Raw genomic sequence first — 22,574 nt, 5'->3', positions numbered from 1 at the left:
AGAGTTGGATGCTTAACTGTCTGAGCCACCCAGGAGCCCCACACATCCCTTTTTTGAAAAGGGGCCAGCCAGAGGGAGACTGATTTGGAGGGAACACTCAACCTTGCTCCTAACATTGAGTCAGAGGGATCCAAGCTGACTGTTGGGGAGAAGCATGCTCATAGATGAAGCTCTGTGAACTGGCAGGCTCATGGGACCCCTTCAGAGTGGCCAGTGCAGGTTGGAGACAGATGGTGCTGTGGCCCTTTCACGTGGTCTTCCCTGGGGCTTTGCAAGCGGTTCTAATGTGTTCCTTGTAGGCTGATGCTACATTCCATTCATTAACAAGTTTTCTAGTGGCCTGATTTTATTGGTTCCTCAGGAGTTCCTCTCTTGCTTTTCAGGCCTCCAGTCATCTAAAATGTGGTGTCTTCAGCAAATTCACTCACCTCATTATGTGTGATCCCTCTTCTAGGCCGTTTAGCCCTTCTCCCAGCTCCTAATAAATAAATACTGATTCTAAGACCAAAACCCAAGAGGCCATACATTTAATTGCTTTCCATGCTGAGAAAGAATCATTTATTAGTGCTGTGCAAAGCGCTGTGTTTGAAAACTCCAAACCACATGAAACGCCACAAGTTGGGAGCCAGAGCCTAACGGAGAAACAGCCAAGTTTCATCTGAACTTTGTTAGTCCTCATGACCTTTTACAAAACCTCAAAGCAAACATAATTCAGCCCCTGGATAGGCTCAAACTCTGAGTCGAGTCCTGTCATTTGTTTGGTTTTGTAGCAGCTGCTTATATCACAAATCCCCACTTCTGGTTAAAACAACAACAACAAAAAGATCCACGAGATGGCTTCAACCCAGTGTGATGTTCTGTTTTATTTTTGTTTTGTAACATGTCTATTAATTGTGAAATTTAAAACTCCTTTGGAAAGCTAACTCTATTGAACAATTTGTGGGTTTAGAATTGCGAGGTAAATTGGGATTGAGAGATTTAAGTGGAATTCTATGAGAAATCAATTGTGAATATGACTGGAATAATGAAAGAAGGAATAGATGGTGTAGGAGGAGGGATGCCGGAGGAGAATAATTCTGTTTTGTTTGAAAGAAGAAAGGATTGGTGCACAGGCATTGTCTGCATAGTGGGTGCTTAGTGAGAATTTCTTCCTGACCTCTTCAGCACATGTAGTCTGTAGTTTTCTCTTGTCCTGAACTTAATCCAGAGATGCCGGACAGAAATTTCACAGTCATTTCTCTATCACCAAATATCCATCCGGGCCTGCTGGACTGCTGCCCGGCTGAGTTAGAATGGGCTTGACAGCAAATGCTGTTCTAAGAGGGAGGCCAGCCTGGGGCTCATCTTGTTATAGCTGGACAGAGAAAGAACAAGGATGTGGCACACAGGGAACATTCAGACTTTGAATCACACACATCCCCTGGGTAGGGGCAGGTGCCTGGGGTGGAGGCAGACCCAAGAGTGGGTAATAGAAGTTTGGTTGTATAGACTGAACACGTTACCTGTAGATGATGGTGGTAGCTTAGGCAGAGAAGGACCAGAGCAAAAATGGGGTCTTCCTCTGACAGGTGGAGCCTTGTAATGGACAGCCATTCCAGTGGTCGGCCCAGATTGGCCTGGTAGCAGGTGGCTGTCTCCACCATGGGATGGAGTTTGGGGGCAGATTCTGATCAGTGTGTGTTAAGAATTAGTTTGGATAGGAAATGATGGTAACCATAGTGATGTTGGAATAGCAGGAACAAGAGTGGATTCATCTGGGTTTCAGGATGGGAACTTGGTTCTAATAGCTAGCAGATGACCACCTGTTACATGGGGTCTCAAAATCAGGTAAAGGATGCTGACTCATTTATGACTTGGACCAGAACTACTTAACATACTTCTTTTCTCCCATTTCATCCTCCTCACCCAACTCTGTTCTGCCACAGATGTGACAGAAAGGGTGCACTGGGGGGTGGGGGGGGGAGAGGGCAGGGGAAGGAGATGAGGTCACAGAAGGAGGGGATCTAGATCAGATGGGGCCTTACAGGCCACTATAAGAACCTGTGAGGTAAGTGGGCTCCAGCCATTTCACTCACTGCCTGCTCTTCTCTGCTTCAAGGTCCCCAGGCCCAAGACAAGTCCAAGCAGCACCCGCAAAGTTGGATTAGACCCCCTTTCCTACATTCAAGGTGATATGTGAACCAAATCCAAAGTATCTGCATTGGCAACCTTTTTGTAGATATTGATCCTATTCTCAACAGCAACTACTTGCATTTGCTAAAGTTAATGCTTATGTAACTTTCTTCTTCTTTTTTCTCTTTTTTTTTCAAAGATTTTATTTATTGGGGCACCTGGGTGGCTCAGTCGGTTAAGTGTCTGCCTTTGGCTCATGTCATGATACCAGGGTCCTGGGATAGAGCCCTGCATTGGGCTCCCTGCTCAGCGGGGAATCTGTTTTTCCCTCCCTCCTCCTCTTCCCCAGCTTGTGCATGCCTTTGCTCTCTCTCTCTTTCTCTCACTCACTCTCTCTCTCAAATAAATAAATAAAACATTTTTTTAAACTTATTTGAGAGAGAGAGTGTGTGTGCATGCGCACGTTTGGGGGGCGGCAGAGGGAGAGGGAGAAGCAGTCTCCTCACTGAGCGTGAAGCCTTACAACTACCACAGGACAGGCTTGATCCCAGGATCAGGACCCTGAGATCATGACCTGAGTCTAGGTCAGACCGATTATACCACCCAGGTTCCCCAATGTTTATGTAATTTTACATCGGTCCCACCAAAAGGAACAAAAGAGCAAATAGTATTTTGACCCTGATAATTTTGTGTTTGTATACTTATCCCATAGATATTTTATCTCTTTTTATAAACACAAATATTTAATAAGAATCACACTAAAATTGGGGCGCCTGGGTGGCTCAGTCGTTAAGTGTCTGCCTTAGGCTCAGGTTATGATCCCAGCGTCCTGGGATCAAGTCCCACATCGGGCTCCTTGCTCTGCAGAAAACCTGCTTCTCCCTCTCCCACTCCCCTGCTTGTGTTCCTGCTCTCGCTATCTCTCTCTCTGTCAAATAAATAAATAAAATCTTAAAAAAAAAAAAGAATCACACCAAAATTGATGGGTTTTTAGGATCAGCCTCTGTTAAATCAATTCAGTTCTTTGATAACATTTCCATAAATAGTTAAACCATTTTTATTTTGTATTTGTTTGAACAAAGACTTATCTTTAGGATCAATTAATTTTTTGGTGTGATTCATTTATTTTGATTCAACTTTTGCCTAGTTGTACATTCTGTGATTGAGTTTTTCTCTGGCTGAAATTATTTCTACCAAGTTTGTTTCTCAGGTCAAATTTGATAAATATGTTAAGATTGGATTCTTCCTTTCACTCTCAGCTAATAAGCATTTTAAATCATGTGCAATTTTAGATACTGTTGGTTTTGTTTTGAATAATTATTTCTGCCAAGCCTGTTTCCTATGTTTATTGTTCAGTTTTTCATCTATGACAAATTTTACCACATACAGTTTTAGCCAATGTTAGTTTTATTCTGTGTTATTTTTTCCAGTAAATGTTCAATAAGAAATTAGATAAAGGGCTGCTAGTTGTTAAGGTTTTATTGGAGCAATGGGCAAAAAGCACAATCTTAGGCATTGGGTGCAAGGCAGAGTCTAAAGTGGGATCAAAATGCCCTGCCCTGGCCCACCCCACTTCCCACCAGCCTACTATGGCAAGCCCATTAACCCCTTGCTTGCATGAAGTAAGGCCTGTCAGGAAGATCCCTTGTTAGCTCTTTGATATACATGCTAATTTCACCAATAGGGAGTGGTGGTGGGGGGATGGGAAGGAAGAGTCTAAGATACAAGTGACTGCCTCATTATGACAAAATTCCAGAAGAAAGCAAAAATTTGCATATCCCTTTGACAATAATTTTTGGTTCAAGATTGTTGTTCACTAGTTCCAAAGTTGCTGATATGCATCCCTCTAATTTATCACAAAACTTTATGAGAAGCCTAAGAACTTAACAGATAGAGTAGAAAAGAGACTGTGAGCTCTTTTGGAAAAGTCTAGAATTTGCAGAGTTGGAGTAAAGTGAAGGCTGACCTGACTGACCTACATATGAAAAACAGAGCTTGTAAGTTATATTGGAAAGAACAGGAATGTGGGGCCAGAAGACCTGGTTTCTGGTCCCTGAGAGTCTATTTGCTATCTTGGGGGACTTAGGACCATATACTTGGCAGCCTTGACTCTCTGTTTCCTCATCTACAAAGTCCTGAACATCTTTTAGGGTAGTTGTAAAGTTTAAAAAGCAAGCTCTCTGACTAATGTGAAAGTAAAGTAAATGGCCATTCTTACTGGGTAGTGGTCATAGGCTTGGGAAATGAATCAACTTTTAAAAGAAAGCTTCTTTTCCTTTCCTGTCCTGTCCTCTTCTCTCCTCTCCCCTCTCCTCCCACCCCCCCCCTTCTTTCCCTCTTCCCTTAGCTGGCCACACCAAATAGTCTTAGGATGGGGGCTGACCACACCAGAAAGAGCCACCTCATTAATTAATTAGTTAATTAATTTCAGTTAATTAAAAATTCTCCTTGTGGAAGAATTTAAAATTAAAAGATTTCCCTTGTGGACTTGAGCAAGTAAGTTATTAATTATTGGTTCAATTTCTTTGATATAGGCCTACTCAGATAGTCGGTTTCTTCTTGTGTGAGTTTTGACAGATTTGTCTTTCAAGGAATTGGTCATTTCATCTAAGTTATCAAATTTCTGAGTGTAGAGTTGTTCATAGTATTTTTTAATTATCCTTTTAATTTCCATGGGATCTGTAGTGATGTTCCCTCTTTCATTTCTGGTGCTAATAATTTGTGTCTTCTTTTTCTTATCTAGCCTGGCTAAAGGCTTATCAATTTTACTGATCTTTTCAAAGAATCAGCTTTTGGTTTCATTGATTGTGTCTACTTTTTAATAACTATTAGGTAGTAGTTCTTCCTTTCTTTCTAAATCAGTCTTGAATTTCTTTTAAAGCCCAAACTTAGTGTGAATTTAGCACTTTTGTTTTTGTTGGCAAATACATGCAGAAGCCTGCCTGCAATGTACACTCATATAGTTCTCATATACACAAACGATTCAGGGGTCACATTGTGTATTTAAATACTCATCTCCTAATCCCTAAGGTACTGACTTTAAAGTTGGCTATAGTATTTAATTAATCTTTGTAATATCCCCTATTTTGAGCTTAAATATTTTTTTTTTCTGGCTAAGAGCCAGTGTAAGAGATGGAACCAAAGTGTGCCTTGTCATGAACAGGGGTGTCTAAAATACACATCACATTTCCAATAAGAAACTTACCTCACACACTGATCATCTCTGCCACATCAGTCAGTACTTTTTGAGACTCAAGGGAAAATACTAGGAGTATGTTGTGTGCTGTCTGGCACCTGATTATTGCACTAATAATGATTCAAGTATGTCATTTATCACAGAAGTGATTAAAAAAAACTTATATGCCACTGAGTTCCCTGAAATCTATTAAGTAATCATAGAGTAATCTTGATTTTTCCCCAGAAAGGGCCCTTAGAGATCACTTAATTCAATCTTCTCCTTTTATGTTTAAGAGAACTGTGTCAGAGGAGTAAATGATGTGCTCCAGATCTCAGAACTGAAGCCTGGTCAGGGTTCCCCCACTGCGCAGCGCTGCTTTTTAAAGGAGCTCTGAGTAATTCTCGTTCATTGTAACTCACCCTTCCTCATATACAGTTGTTGTGCCTGACAGAAGTATGGGGTTTCCAGCGTTAGCTGCTCACTTGCACAGCTGGAGTCAGGGCCTGGGACAGCCACTCCTCTAGAGTATGTGTCACAAACAGCCTGTCTTTCTTCATAAGGAAAGTTCTTGGGACTGAACTCTTATATGCCCACTTGGTCCTCACACATTTGCAGTTTTGCAGTGGTGCTTGAAAGGACTACTGAACTCCATTCCCAGAATATTCTAGCTCTTCAGAAGGAATTGTGTCTAGACCAACTTGTCCATTCAATATTGGCTGGTGTTTTTAATAATGGATGATTGAGACCTTTCCTAAGTGAGGCCCCAGTTTGACCTGAGCTCATTTCTTACTCCCTGTCTCAAATCATATACTATGCTGCAGGTCTAATGTGGGGACATGTACCACATCTGCAACTTTGCTGGAACCTAGAGAGAGGCTAAACCCCATGCAGCCCTACTCATCTTCTCTTTCATTTAACTACCAGAACTGAAGAATATAGCAAAAGAAGCTCTCCTTTAAGAATTGCCCTTGCCAGTCATCTGTGGCCTCCTGTTCTGGCTCTTCTTGTTAGAAACTTTCTGGACAGAGGAATCATAGGCCAACAAACTCCAGGAGGTATTCTCTTGACATGATTCCTGGGCATGCTCTACCAACTTACTCCAAATACTCACTGGGCCAATGGGGCTCAGCTTCTGAGTCCTCATTCTGTAAAATTAGCAATGCCAAATTTCTGCTTGTGTCCTGTTCGTTGCTGTGACTGTCCATTTTTGTGGAATAACTACTCCTCAATGCCTAATTCCATCATTTCCTCTGCTGTAAATAACTAGAAAGGAGAAGAACCTAAAACAAATACAGCAAGGCTGTTTGTTTTGACCAAATTGACAATTAATTAATTCCATGTGCTGGATGTTGTAACCAACATCTGCAGCAAGAGCAGCATCTTCTGGATGAACAGAAGAAATGAAAATAAAAGGATGGAGAAAGGGTCCTACATCTTAGTGCATAGGTTTCATGGCTGTGTATCCAGAGACTGATGTTTATTCCCAGGTGTGTGTGAGCAACTCTCAGAGAGTAAGAGCTAACCAGCACCTGTGTACAGAACAGGAGGAGGAAGGCTTTAATTACATGTGTCTCAAATGGGAGATGAAGAAGGCAATCTCAGCACCTGCTCGATTCAGAAGGAGTGGGACAAAGATAAACTAACCTCCTTCTGTTCATGTGTATGCCTTTCAAGATAACTACATTTCTAGCAGGAGTTCCTTTGAACATGAAAGAATCCCCAGGAGAGGATTCTTTTCCCATAGTATGTATGCATGAGGGTGACATTGAACTAGAATTAAGAATGGAGGCTGAAAAGGCAAGGCAAGGATATTGAAGAGCAGCTGTGTCAAAACTGGAATGTGGCTAACTATGGGACTACCATACCCCCTCCCACTAGGTGCATCCCTCTGGGGGAAATTTCTCTTTTTACTTTTTACTAATAATCTCAATTGCCTGAGACACACACACACACACACACACACACACACACACACACACACCCTCTTCTCACTACAGGGATGCTCATTCTCGTGCCTCCTGAGAGTCCTTACAAGGTCTCTCATTCTCATTCTCTCCACGCTCATTACAGGGACACTCACTCTCTCATTCTCATGGCTTCCTTTGGGGCAGGGATGGTGATTCTCCAGCCTTCTTGGTGAGCCCTACTCAGGCTGTGTGGTGGCCTTATGTTCTCCATCCCTGTGTAGCAGCTGCTGTGTAGTAGTGCACAGTTCTTCTTGGGGACATGACTTGTTTTTCTTTCATTTATTTTACTTCCTATATTCTTCCTTAAATGAATAAAATCTTGGCAAATGGCCTATCTTAAAAAAAAAAGGCTGTTCTGGTTTCCATTTCTAAGAGAATTTTGGCAGTAAAATCCACAGTGCTGGATATTTTACTGCATTTATCAATTGAGCACTGTGCATATGGAAACAGTCCTATCTAGATAAACCCTCAGAGCAATCACTGTTCACAAGAAGTCATTTCGAATGAAGAATTTTCTAACTCCAAGTGGAGCAAAAAAGAAAACTATAAGGAGTGGGCCAGGAAAAATCTGATGACCAAGAGGAATGACACACTTTTCTAGTTCATAAAAATAAAGTCTGGTAACTCACTTGTGGTCAGGTCTGATAAACCTCCTTTTTCAAGTCAGGAAGCCATTGTTTGTAAATCAAGACACCAAACTCAAAATATTTTAACCACAAATAGGGATTCATTTTAAAGATCGTTGGTTCTCTCAGAGAACCCAAGAAAGAGTTAAGGACTCTAGCTATAGCAGTGGCCAGGATGCAGATAGTTCCCCATTACAATCAGAACCATCTCTCTTGGTGTTGCCTGGCTTTCTCCACATGGCAGAAATGATGGCATGAGTTTCCCTCTTCACCACTGTGAAGAGACTGATCTAACTCTCTCAGTCTCAAGTTCAAATATGTAATGTGGAACTTACTGGCACAGGTTGATACAGGTGTTCACCCTGGAACAATCAGCTATATCAGGAGAGATGGGCCACTAGACTGGCCTAGCTTAAATCTGGTGCCCACCTCTAGGCTAGTCAACTGTGGGGGTGGGGGAAGGGAGAGGTTGTAGTGTATTTACATGGAAGTTTCCATGTTAACCATGTGGATCAATGAAAGACAGCAGAAAATACCATAGGTGTCATCTACACAGCTCAACACTATTTGGTAAACTGTCCTTTTTGTGCTTGTTTTCCTTACAACTTTGCTGATTATAGGAAAATAATGTTTCTTCAACTTAGTGTGGAATGGAACCTGTGTTTCTGTTTGTGCCTGGGGGATATTTTTGGCTCTGAGAGGTTAGGCTCACCCTCTTCACCCCCTTCCCCCCCCCCCAGAGTAAGCTCTGATGGCATTGAATATTGGCCTTTGTGAGAACCAAATACAAATGGATATTAGCCAATATCATGGTTTGAAGAGTATTGGGTTTCCTCTAATTAAAGGCTCTTAGGCAGCAGCTGGGCTAAGGAAATGCTCAAATCAGAGATCAGCATCTTATAGCATGCTGATTTTCAGTGAACTGTGAGCTGGGATTCATTGCCACACACCTCTTCCTGCCACTTGTGAGAGTCATTGATCTCTGCTGTTTCTATTTTTAAAAAAGTGTGGCCAACAAGGCATCTTCAACATACTCCATTCCCCTTATGACTCTATACAAACAAAGATTGTCACATTGATATAAACAATGAAAGCTTCTCATCCCTAACTTAAAGATTATTGGGGTGACTGGTTAATAATTCCAATTTGCTTTATTATAGAAGCACTCATCAAAATCACTGAAAGCAATACAATATGCCAATATTCCAGTGCCAGTAGAAATACTGGTCAAGGGTTTTTCATTCTGTAGGAAGAATTTGCATGAACCTTATCACATATAGAATCCTGAAAGACATAGCAGAGTTAGGAAGAAATGCATTGGGAAATCCCCACTATTTCTACTGCTTACATTTACAGGTAATATAATCACACTTCTGAGGAGGAAGTAGACAATCAGAGGCACGTGAGTCAACAAAGGAAAAAAACCAACAAATGGCTTGTGAAAATATTATGTAATATAAGAAATGGTAAATGGTTCATTAAAGATAAAAAGAAAAAAATTTGTGTAAGAAAATCAGTTAACTAAAGGAAAGCAAAGAAAATCTTTGAAAACATCTGTTTTGTGTTCTCCTTAAAGATTCTCAAAACGTGTCCTCTATGAAACAAAAGAGGGAAGAGAAGATGATAAGACAGTTGACTAAGATTAAAAGGGAGTTAGTTGCTTAGGATGTCCGAAGAGATTAAAAAGGCTCAATGAGATAATAGGTAGTAAATAAATTTAGATGCTTCATACATTTTTTAGTTGATATCATAAGTTTAAGTAGTTGCAAAGGATCTACTTTTTTAGCATATTATGAACATTGGTATTTCAAAACAAAAAATTACTATCACTATTTAATATGTGTCCAACATAATCTACATGACATAATCACTTTTATAATGACCATTTCTGCTTTATAAAGTACTTGAACAAGCTCGTCTCTAACAGTGGGAAATTTAAAATAGTTTCTCACATTTTCAGTTCACTTTTCCTTTCTCTGTAGGATTTATAGTAATGTAATTTAAGCATGGCTTTTTTTTTTAAGATTTATTTATTTATTTTAGAGAGAAGAGAGAGTTGAGAAGGGGGAGGGGCAGAGAGAAAGAATCTCAAGCAGATTCCCCACTTGAGTACGGAGGCTGATGTGGGGCTCGATTTCATGACCCTGAGATCATGACCTGACCCAAAATCAAGAGTCGTATGCTTAACAGCTGAGCAACCCAGGCATCCCTAAGCATGGGTTTTTTAAATTAATCATATTTGCAATACCAGAAATATGAATGTACATTTAAACTTAAACTTTAAAAAAATTTCTATGACCATAGGCTCTAAGGGTTACACAGATTTCTTCCAGTTTGAGCTATCATTAAATTTTTGGTATTCAACTGATCAAAATAATACAAATGTATCATACATTGTGATAGTTATTAACCTAAGAAGTATATGGTTTTATTGAAAATGCAGTTCTTTTTTTTAAAAAGATTTTATTTATTTACTTGAGAGAGAGCAAGAGAGAGTGAGCATGAGACAGCAGGGGAAGGGGGCACAGAGGCAGAGGGAGAAGCAGACTCTCCGCTGAGCAGAAGCCCGATGTGGGGCTCAATCCCAGAACCCTGGAATCATGACCTGAGCCAAAGGCAGACAGTTAGCCAACTGAGCCACCCAGGTGCCCCTGAGAATGCAGTTCTTAATGAGATGGTTAGGGCTATTTATCTTTTGGTCAATCAGTTCATATGATCATGAATGAATATTATTTATTGTTAGAATGATATATGATTCAGCATCCATTTTGTTCTTTTTTTTATTTGTATAGATGAAAATGAGAACTCTTATTCACATAAATAAGAATACAAGGAATTTTGTTACAGAAATGCCATGTATTCTTTGAATTCCTTCTGACTTGTACACCAAAAATCATAGAGCTACCAAATATAAAAAGTTATTTAAATTATTTAGCAGTTGATGAAAAAGTTTTCTTATAATTTTGTTGAAAACAGAGAATCAGAAATCATGTGACATGCAACAATATGTGCTACCCAGTTGCCAGAGTCTTTCCCTTTGTCAACATCTACACCAGTTTTTCAAATTGTCCCTTTGTCACCACAGAGGCTTTTAAACCCTAGGCCAAAGTGCCTGTTTCCATTACTATTGCTACATAACAAATCACTCCAAAACTCTGAGGCATAAAGCAACCATTTTTTATGTTTACAGATTTCTGTGGGTCAGGAACTTGGTCAGGGTGTAGTAAGGTATTGCTCCTTCTCCATGATGTCTGGGACCTCAGCTGGGGTGACTCTTGAGCCTTGGGACTAGAATTATCTGGAAGTTCCTTCACTTATATTCCAGTGCCTGGACTGGATGACTTAGGACTGAGCTCAGCCAGAACTGTCCATCAGAGGGCCCATAGCCTCTCCATGTGGTTTGGGCTACAGCATCATGGCCTCAAGAGTTCTTATAGGACTAAGGCTTCCAGGGTCAGTATTCCAGTGAACGAAACAGAAGTTTCATTGTCATGCATAACCTGGCCTTGGAAGTCATATAACGCCCCTTCTGCTATACTGTATTGGTCAAAGCAGCCATAATCTAGCCCAGATCTAAGAGGAGACATAGACTCCACCTCTCTGTGGAAAGAGGGTCAAAGAAGTTGCAGCCATTTTTAAAAAGATTTTATTTATTTATTTGAGAGAGAGAGCATGAACGAGCATGAGCAGGGGGAGAAGGGGCAGAGGGAGATGAAGAAGCAGACCTATTGCTAAGCAGGGAGCCTGACACAGAGCTCCATCCCAGGACCCTGAGATCATGACCTGAGCCAAAGGCTGACGCTTAACTGACTGAGCCACCCAGGCGCCCCATTGCAGCCATTTTTAAAACTGCCACAGTACCTAACTAAGATTTGGATGAGTGGGAGATATAAGTTTCTTTTCTAATGTGGGAAAAAGACAATTGTGAAAGGAAAGAAGCTCATGATGTCTTGATGGTATGTCTTTTCCTAGCTAGATCAATTTTAAGAAAATTTACATGTAGAAGCTGAACATCTGGAAATTGATTTCTTTAAAGCTATCCACCTTCTATATGTACATTGGAAAATCTTTCTATACAACCAGGGGTATGAAAACTTCAGTTTGAATATCATTGCTACAGGGTTTGGTATTGTCAAAGCTGATTTAAGTGTATTCTAGAAAAATTTTTAAATTATACAAACATCTCACCATCAAATAAATAGCAGCAACAATAAACCCCGATAACAATAACAACAACAACAACACAAAAATTACTTTAAAAATAAGAGGAAAAAGAATGAAACCTGGTATTTGATTTCTCTTTTGCAATACAAAAAACTGGATAACAAGACTTAAAATGAAATGGTCAAGACTTAAGAATTCTGTATCCATGGGGCGCCTGGGTGGCTCAGTTGGTTAAGCGACTGCCTTCGGCTCAGGTCATGATCCTGGAGTCCCGGGATCGAGTCCCGCATCGGGCTCCCTGCTCGGCAGGGAGTCTGTTTCTCCCTCTGACCCTCCCCCCTCTCATGCTCTCTCTATCTCATTCTCTCTCTCAAATAAATAAATAAAATCTTTAAAAAAAAAAAAGAATTCTGTATCCAGCAAATTTTTATGTGAACAAAATTCCAAGATAAGAGCTCAGAAAATACATAATTTATGTATCTTCCTGACATAAACACTTCAAAACACTAATAGAAGATGTGCTTGAACTAATCAAGTGAGCATAAGTGAGTAAAATCTCAAGAATGGGGGTATTAGGGATGATGACTTTGGTAGTGGCTGAATAGCTTTTGGATCTTCCTGAATCCCCATGTATAAACAGATGGAGCATAGATCGTGAAACAAGATTTACAGATATTATTTATAGCAAAATCAGCTGATAAGATATCTTCAAAAATCAAATGTAAGTGAGTGGCAACAAACCACCATAGCCATAGATTGTGTGTTATCCATGTCTGTGCTAGAGAAAGCAGAGGGTCCTGTGAGTGGGAGAATGCATAGCTCAAGTTATTTACTGGGAAGAAAGTCAGTTGATTTGAGAGAGTAGATAAAAGTAGGAAGGCTTTGCCTCTATGGTAGTGGATAAGTGTTAAGGGGCTCACTATAAGTGTAATGTGGCTGAAGCATTGTGCTCCATGAAACCTGAAAACAGACCTACCAGGACTCCCTTTAGGATAGGTATCCACACCAAGGAGAAACTGCCAGGAAGAGAAATGTAGAGGTAACAGAGCCCAGGAGTGTTTAGAAAACAAGCCACCATATTGTTAAATACTATACAAAAACAATAGAAAAGGTTGTTCTGAAAAGTTAGAATTGCTCTCTGAACCAAGCCTCCCTCTAAAAGTTCAGGAAAAAAATCACATAAAAATAAGGAACAGAAAAGTACTGAGGCCAAATCCCATACAAAGTTATTATAGAAAAAAAGGAGAGATTAAAAAGTAGAATAACATCCCCACAGACAAGGAAAGCATGCCAGAAAGACATGTTCACAAAACAGATAAAACTGTAATGGATCATTTAAAAACAAACTAAAAGGATTAAGGAAAGATACTAGACATGAAAGAATAACATAAATAAGAATTAGAAAACCTAAGAAATGTGATGACAGACTTAGTAAAGAATTAAAAATGGAAGAAAAACACTATTTTAGAAATGACTAAACTAGAAGGAAAACAAGATTGGATAAACAACAAATATCAGAAATGAAATAGAACATGAAAGAGAGGAAACATTAAAGTCAAGAGGAAGAAAGAGACAAAAGAGGCTTTGAGAGAAAATGGCAAATATTTAAGAAGATCCAAAATACTGATAATAGGAGTCTCTGATGGAGAGAGGTGAAGGAACAGGAAGATAACGTGAGCCATAATTCAAGGATATTTTGCTGACATAAAATAGGCTTTTAAACAACATATTGAAAGAGTACATTTTATACCTAAAAAGAGGAACCAACACCAAGACATTCTAGTGAAATTATTAGACATTACAGAAACAGGAAAAATCCTTTCAGCATCTGGGCAAAAATAGCACGTAACTTACAAGGGAAATAGAACTAGATTATCATTGGAACTTTTTGATATTAATGCTTATGTCACAGAAAAATAGAGTAACATATTTAAGATAGTCGAGGAAAGAAAATACGAGCCAAGAATTTTAATGTCCGACAAAACTGGCTTTCAAATATAAAGGACACAGAAATGGTTATCAACACTCAAGAACTCAGGAAATATGTTCCCCTGAGATTTTACTAAGCAATCTACTGGAGAATAAGCTTCAGACAAGCAAAATGACTAGAGAGACATTGACCTAAAGACTTATGGTAAATATTAAACATATAATTACTTGCAGAAATAAGACTAAATGAGGTTTAAAGGAGAGGTTAAAATACGCAATGGGTAAATGATCTGAAAATATAGCTACAATCCAACCATTAAAAATGTGGGGGAGAAGGAGGAAAACACATGCAAATAAAAATTTTAACTGTTTTCAGTAATTATAGTAGGTGGTGGTAATATTAAATTATTATTCTAAGTCTATTGTTTGTGAAGAGTGGATAAACCAAATCAGTAATTATGAGATATTCTAGCATTCCTTATGTCTTTGAGAACTGAGATTCTCAGAGTAGAGTAAAGGAGATACAGATCTAATATAGAAGGCATTAAGCAAAAAATCTTGTAGTTCTGAATTTGAACTGGAAATATCAGTATGCTCTTACAAAGTATTTTAATATATATGTAAAATACATAATTAATTATACAACTATTTTATATATCATACCAGACAGTAAGAAAGCTATCAAAGATTATTAGAATACAAAAAAAAAAGAAAAAACAAGAAAAATACCCAAAAACCCTCGTAGCCAATTTGAAGAGAATTCTACTAGCCAAAGGTAGAACATTTTGAGTTTTTTAAACAACTTTATTGAGACATAATCAACATATAAATATTAAGTTTTATTAAGGATGAAAATTGTAAGAGATTAAAACCCATCTAATATTTTTAAATCCATGAAAACTTTTTTGGTCACCTTCTGAGGATGATAGGGAACCAATTCATTAATTTGAAAACTGGGTGAATATAAGAAAAGAATCAAGAGTTTATCCTGCTTTTTCTGTATGAACTCTACCACATAGAAACCAAATGGTGGATGAGGGGAAATGTCTCCTTATAAAATTATTTCTAGCTAATAAGTGAAAACAAAAAGATAGATGTTAATGTTACCATTTTTCAATCTACCATGCTGACCACCAGTGGTTATTAACATCATAAGAAGAGAGAAACCAGGCATTATGCATCTCTTATTGTCCAAATAACGGGGTTGAATTTGTCTCTGCATCCAACTGTTCACATGCAGAAAACACAAAGGACCAAAAATATGTTGAACTGAATGGGTTAAAACCTTTGATTTTTCAACACATAAGTTATAAAGAAAATAAAACAGTAGAGGGGGGAAATGAAGTTAAAAAAAAAAGACTTAAAATACAAATGATGGGCTAGACCAAAGAATGCTCACTTGGGTGATAAAATCCTAAAGACATACAAGGAAGAGATTATAGGAAAGTCTGGATAGAGTTATTTTTTGGAGGGGAGGCTAGAAATCCTAATTGGGATGGGACACATGGAGGGTTTTCTGGGATATTTGGCAAGGTTCTGTTTCAATCTTGAGTCTTAAACACTGATACATAGAAAAATATAAGCTAAAACATGTATATTTTAAAATATAGAAGTAACTATGAGAATAATTAAAATTTGCATGTGTTCTTTCCAATTTATTAAAAAGCAAAACAATCAATCAAACAAAACTACATAGTCCTTAAAATAAAATATAGAACAGAAAGGAAAGAGCAGGGATGAATAAAAGAGATAGCATAATATGAGATCATAGATGACCAAACATATAGAGCAAGGCAAAAGGGCCTACAGTGACCACTGGCTGAATGCAAATAGGCTCATTAAGCGACCCACCTTGAAATAGCCACATTCTCTAACTGACCAGTTACAATTAGGCACAGTTCCTAAGAATACCAACAAAGGGAAAATTCCATACATCCCCATACTCCCTCACTCTGCACTATAAATGTGGCCCCTCACCACAGCCTCCTCACAGACAGTCTCTTCTTTGCTGTCGTACCCACTGCTCCCTTGCAGTGTGTTCAGTAAACTTTTATCTCTTTTGTTCTGTCTTGGGTGAATTCTCTCACCTCCTAGGCCGCTGGCCCCCACCCAATTGGGATGCCCCACATTTGGTGGCACCCATCTGATCGGAGCACCCCACAAAACATAATAGTTTTTAAATAAAGTAAATTTATGGACTTCCCATGTTAATAGACAAAGGTCTCATTTTACTTTATTTTATTTTTAAAGATTTTATTTATTTATTTGAGAGAGAGACAGAGTGAGAGAGAGAGAAAGCACAAGAGGGGGGAGGGTCAGAGGGAGAAGCCAACTCCTTGCTGAGTGGGGAACTTGATGCAGGGCTTAATCCTGGGACTCTGGGATGATGACCTTAGCCAAAGGCAGATGCTTAACCAACTGAGCCATCCAGGTGCCCCCAAAGGTGATCATTTTAGATCAATGCACAAAACTGGATTTTGTGCTATTTTTAAGAAACACAGCGTATTATATAGGGTTCTCCAAAGAAACAAGACCAACAGGGTTTGTGTGTGTGTGTGTGTGTGTGTGTGTAAGGAGAAACTGACCAATCCAAAATTACAGAGGAAGATTTTAATATACTTCTCTCAAAAAGTAATAACAAATAAAAAATTTAGTTAGGATGTAGAAGATTTGAAAAATATTACTATGTCAGTTCCAGTGGACACATATAGAAAACTAGGGTACACATATTATTTCAAAATGCATGTAAAACATTTTAAAAAATTATTTAGTTCTACTTGTTTATTTTGGTGTTGAGTTGTATAAGTTCTTTATATATTTTAGATATTCACCCGTTACTGGATATATCATTTGCAAATATCTTCCATTCAGTAGGTTGCCTTCAGTAGGTTTCTAGATCACAAAGTTAATTTCATCAGCTATTAAATAATTAACTTAATAAAAACAACAGTTTATGACTATGGTGTAATAAAATTGTAAATCAATATGAATAGTTTAAAACACCATAGAAATAGAAACTAAAATTATACTTCAGAATAATTAATGGACCAAATAAATAATCATAAAGGAAAAATATTTAGAACTAAACAAGTGATAAGAAAATTCTACTAATAAAACTCATGACACTGCAGAGGGAAATTTATAGTATCAAGTGCATATGTCAAAAAAAGGACTGAAAATTAACTGGCCAATCATTCAAGTAAAATTTTAGAAAAAGAATAATAGAATAAATCCAAAGAAATTAACTTAAGAAAATAATTTTTAAAAGGGTTAGACATTTATTAAATAGGAAACTACACACTAGTTTGAAAATTGACAAACAATTGGAGAGATTGATTAAAAAAGAGAAATATATAAATAAACACTATTAGGAAGAAATAGGGACTGCAACTAGAGAAGGATAGGGGTTTCAAAAATCATAAGGAACTTTGTGCCAATAAATTTGAAAATAAGGGCAATTTCTTCTAGAAACATATAAATGATTAAAATGGAATTAAGAAACATAAACACCCTGGATATATTTATAATCATTAAGTAACTTAATAGTCAAAATTTTACCCATAGTATTATTTATCTATATTTACTATATAATACATATTTATTATTATATTAGTGTTTTCCAGAGAAACAGAACCAGTAGGATGTGTGCATGTGTGTGTGTGTATGCATGTGTGCATGCATGCACAGTTATTAAATATAAGGAATTGACTCACGCAATTCAGAAGGCTGGCAAGTTCCAACCGAGGTCTGCAGTCAGCTAACTAGAGACCCCAGAGGGCAGATGTGTAGTTTCAGTCCAAAGGCCTGAGAAACAGGAAAGGTGATGGTATAAATTCCAGTCTAAAAACCAGGCTAGAGGGGCACCTGGGTGGCTCAGTCCATTAGGTGTCTGACTCTTGATCTCAGCTCAGGTCTTGATCTCAGAGTTGTGAGTTCAAGTTCTGTGTTGAGCTCCATGCTGGGTGTGGAGCCTACTTAAAATAATAATAATAATAATAATAATAATAATAACAACAACAACAACAACCAGGCTAGACACCCAAGAGCTGATGTCTCAGTCCAAAGGCAGGAAAAGACCATTGTCCCAGCTCAGAGAGGAGGAGTTCCCTCTCATTCAGTCTTTTTTTCTATTCAGCTCTTCAACTGATTGAATAAGGCCCACCCACATCAAGGAGAACCATCTATTTCACTCAGTCTACCAATTAAAATGTTAATTTCATCCAGAAACGCCCTTACAGACACACCCAGAATAATGTTTCGCCAAATGTCTGAGCACTCTGTGACTCAGTCAAGCTGACACATAAAACAAACCATTACAGTTATTTATTTTACTCATAGTATTATTTACACTTAGATCTAAGATAACTTACAGAAAAACTATTAGATCAAATAAGAGACTTCAGCCAAGTCAGTGGACATTAGATCCACATACAAAAATCAGTATTTGTATACACTAGCAGCAGCCAATTAGAAAATGTAATGAAAAGAAAGATCATATTCACAGCTACAGGAATTGTAAGGTATTTTCAAATAAGTAAAAAAAAAAAAGTAAGATTTTTATGAAGAAAACAATTTATTGAAGGATGTGAAAGAAAATACACATAAAGGGTAATATACTATATATATAGATAGGAAGAGTCACTTTTCATAAAGAAATATATAAGTTCACTGCAATTCAAACTTTAAAAGATCAATGGCATTTTTCATGAAATTGAGCAATTGATCCTAAAATTTTTTAGAAAAAGTAAAGGTCCAGGTCTTTCTAATCATGAGAAAAACATCAGAAAAATTTCAATAGAGGCATATCCTACAATATGCCTGACAAGTATTCCTCAAAATTGTCAAGGTCATCAAAAACATGGAAAATCTGTCACCATATGTTATTAATATGTTGTACATCTGAAACTAATATAACACTGTATGTTAATTACATTTCAGTAAAAATGTAAAAACAAAACATTCACTGATGCCTGAGGTAACTACAAAAAATAATTGAAGAAAATAAATAAAATCAAACCGTTATTAAAAAAAACAGCAAAACAAAAACAAAAACAAGGAAAGTCTTAGAAACTGTCGTAGCCAAGAGGAGCCTAAGGAGACATGATGACTAAATGTGATATTGTATCTTGGATGAGATCCTGGAACAGAGAAAGGACATTAGGTAAAAACTAAGAAAGTCTGAATAAACTATGAATTTTACTTAATAATAATGTATCAATATTGGTTCACTAATTTTAACAAATGTGCCATACTAATGTAAGTTGTTAATAACAGGGGAGACTATGTAGGTGTGTTGGGGGTAACACTGGAACTTTCTGTATTATATGCTCAATTTTTCTATAAATCTAAAACTTTCTAAAAACAAAGTCTATTTTAGGAATCAAAGTCCAATAATAGGCAGGAAGAAGGAAAAGGAAGGTGGACTCACCACCATACTAATATACCAAACTAAGGAACTAGAAATAGCCACATTCTGGGGATTTGATATATGACAGACATACCACTAAAAAGCATTAGGATGGAGGAATATTATGTCATAAATGGTGCTAGACAATTTGATCTCCATATGGGAAAAAATTACATCTTAACCACATAACACACACAAAAATAGATTCCACGTTCACTAAATGTGAGAAGTAAAGTTTATAACTTTTAAATGAAAATGTAGGAGAATATCTTCATGATGTTGAAGATAGGGGAGAATTTCGTAAATGTGACACAATAGGCACAGCCATAAAAGAATGTTTTTAATACATTAAAAAATTATACATTAATTATATATAAAAAATCTGTAAAACAAAAGAAACAATAAAGTTGAAACCAATGCCACAAACTGGAAGACATTTGTGATGCACTAAAAAAAAAACTGATATACAGATAGTAAAGCAATTGTGTATATAATTTGGACAAAAACTTTGTACATGTGCACAGACATATACAAATGTATACAATATTGTTTGTAATATCAAAATTACATACTCAGCTTAAATGTCAAATGCTAAGAGAATGGATATATAAAACTTATTTTATATAGTCAAATATTTATTATATAGCAATTGAAAAGGATGAGTTAAGACTTCATGTATAACACACATATAGCTTGAAAGCATAAACTTGAGTGAAAATTACAATTAAAACATATTTAATATTATACCACTAATATTATACACACATAACAATATTGTCAAAAAAGTAGAAAACATGGGCAAGATGGACAAATAATAATTTTTATAATTGTGGTTATAATTAGATAAAGCTATAATAAAGGTTCAACTGTATCTGTAATGCTTTATCTCCTTTAGAAAAATATCTGGATCAACTATGGCAAAAATAATATTTAAAAATCCAGATGGTTGTTAAATGAATTTTTGATGTATTATTCTTTGTAATTTTTTGTATTTAAAAACATCTCATGGTAAATATACCTTTGATGAAATCTGTTTAAACATCTTCAATAGTAGCAAATGCTTTGACCATTAAGATGGATCCACACAAAGTAGTTTTCATTAACATTTGCTGACCTTAGGAACTACTGAGGCAAAGAGGACCATGGGTTGAACAGTTTAATTCCTGAGCAATGTGGTTGTCATCCCCACCTGGGGAAAAGAAGTCCTAAAGAGTGTAGGAACCATATGTGACTAAATCTCTCTTGGTCCTAAAGAAGAATTTCCTATAGAGTGGGAACTCTGCTCTCTGTAGAACCAATGGTCATAAAATTGTTAGGTTTGAGTTTATTAAGAGGACACTTGGTTGTCTAGGATAGATCTAATTAAATCATTAATGCTTTCAACAACAAATTTACTGGATTTACTGGATATCTATTTTGTTTGGTTCTGGAGACATACAAACAGGGCATCTGAGGCAGATGTATAAGGAAATAATTCTCTAATGCAGTGAATTTTTTATTATTTTAACAGCTGTTATCCATATTTCTCTCAGGGAGTGAACTGCGTTTGACAAATTACTCTAAGTTCCTTTAAATAGAAGATGTCTGAAGCAAAAAACCCAAACAAACAAAAGCTCTTCTGCATGAGAAAATGTGAATACCCCTTAAAACAGAAGCCATGGCAGAGATTGAGATGAGAGAACAGAGGGCTAAGCATGGAAAGGGGAGGAGAGGGACACCAGCAAGACAGCAAAAGGCTGGATACCACATAGAGTTAAAGGACCATAAATAGCCCTGTGGTATCTAAAATTAATTTTAAGAATAGGAATAAATATCACAAAATTTGTTTTTCAGAATAGTGCAAGGTAACCCCTCACTACTATGCCCATATATTCAGTAAGTTACTATGAAGACAAATGCTGAAAAAAAAAGGACAAATGCTATAAGGGAGGGACCTTTCTATAAAAACTGGAGACACACCCTGTGTTCCTGTTTGGGTCAAGGTTGTCAGGAACAAAGACAACACAGCTAGAACCCAGAGGAGTTGATTATGTACATGAAAGTCTTCTCAGGGTATATAGAAATATTGGTGAAGGGTTCTGGATTCCCATTGCCTGAAAATCTGGGGGTATGAGCCACTATTATCTAGATCTCAGAAGGGCAGTAGAATCCAACTTGAGTATAATAATAAAGGAATGAGACATATGTTTGCTGGGAGGAGAAAGTATCTAATTCCCTGTGGGAGTGATGAAGTTTTCATAGGGGATGTGATAGTTGATCTGGGTATTAAAACATGTGTACATGTGTACTGCAGTGATAAGGTGAGAAAGAGCAGAGGGAGCAGGATAGGCAAAGCCATAGACAATAGTGTAGTAGTTAAGAACACAGACTCTGGGATAGATTACCTGGTTTAAATTCCAGTTCTGCCACTTACTGGTTATATCACCATGATTATTACCCTCTCAGTACCTCAGTTGTTTTTTCTGTAAAATGAGGATAATAATAGCATCTACCCCCTAAAAGTTGTTTATGATGATTAAATGAATCACCAGTACATAGTAAACTCTCAATGTGTTGGCTATTATTATTATATTCAGAGAAAAATGAGTAGCTCAGTAATGACATGCATTGGGGTGCCTAGTGGTGAACATTGAAGGCAGAGTGTGAAGGTCTTATACACCAGACTAATTTGACTTTCTTCTGTTGGTGCTGTGGAGCACCACAATTTTTAAAGTGTGGAGAGAGTTATGCTTTAAAAAGATGTCTGTGTCAGTTCCATGGGAAAGGACTGGAAGTGAGAGAGAAGAAAAAGGGGAGTAGCTGGGAAGTTTCTGCATTGGTCTGCATTGATTACTTAGGGAAGAGACAAGTTCCTCATCTAGAGCACTGCTGGAGTCGGTGAAGTGAACTGTGCTTATTTCAGAGTTGGCAATTTCCCACAGAGTCTTGTTCCAGCCTCAGAATCCAGAACTCTCCAGTGGAAATATAATGCAAGCTACAAATGTACCATGTATGTCACTTAAAATTGTCTAACAGCCACATTAAAAAAAGTAATAAGAAGTAGGTGACATTATTTTTGATAATATTTTATTTCACTCAAGATATCAAAAATATCATTTCAACATGCAGTTAACATGAAAATTTGTTAGTGAGATATTTTACATTCCTCTTTTCATATTGAGCCTTTAAAATCTGGTGTGCATTTTATATTT

This window comes from Neomonachus schauinslandi, chromosome 4 (genome assembly GCF_002201575.2).
Source record: "Neomonachus schauinslandi chromosome 4, ASM220157v2, whole genome shotgun sequence".
Lineage (NCBI taxonomy): Eukaryota > Metazoa > Chordata > Mammalia > Carnivora > Phocidae > Neomonachus > Neomonachus schauinslandi.
Note: the sequence above shows the minus strand (reverse complement) of the source record.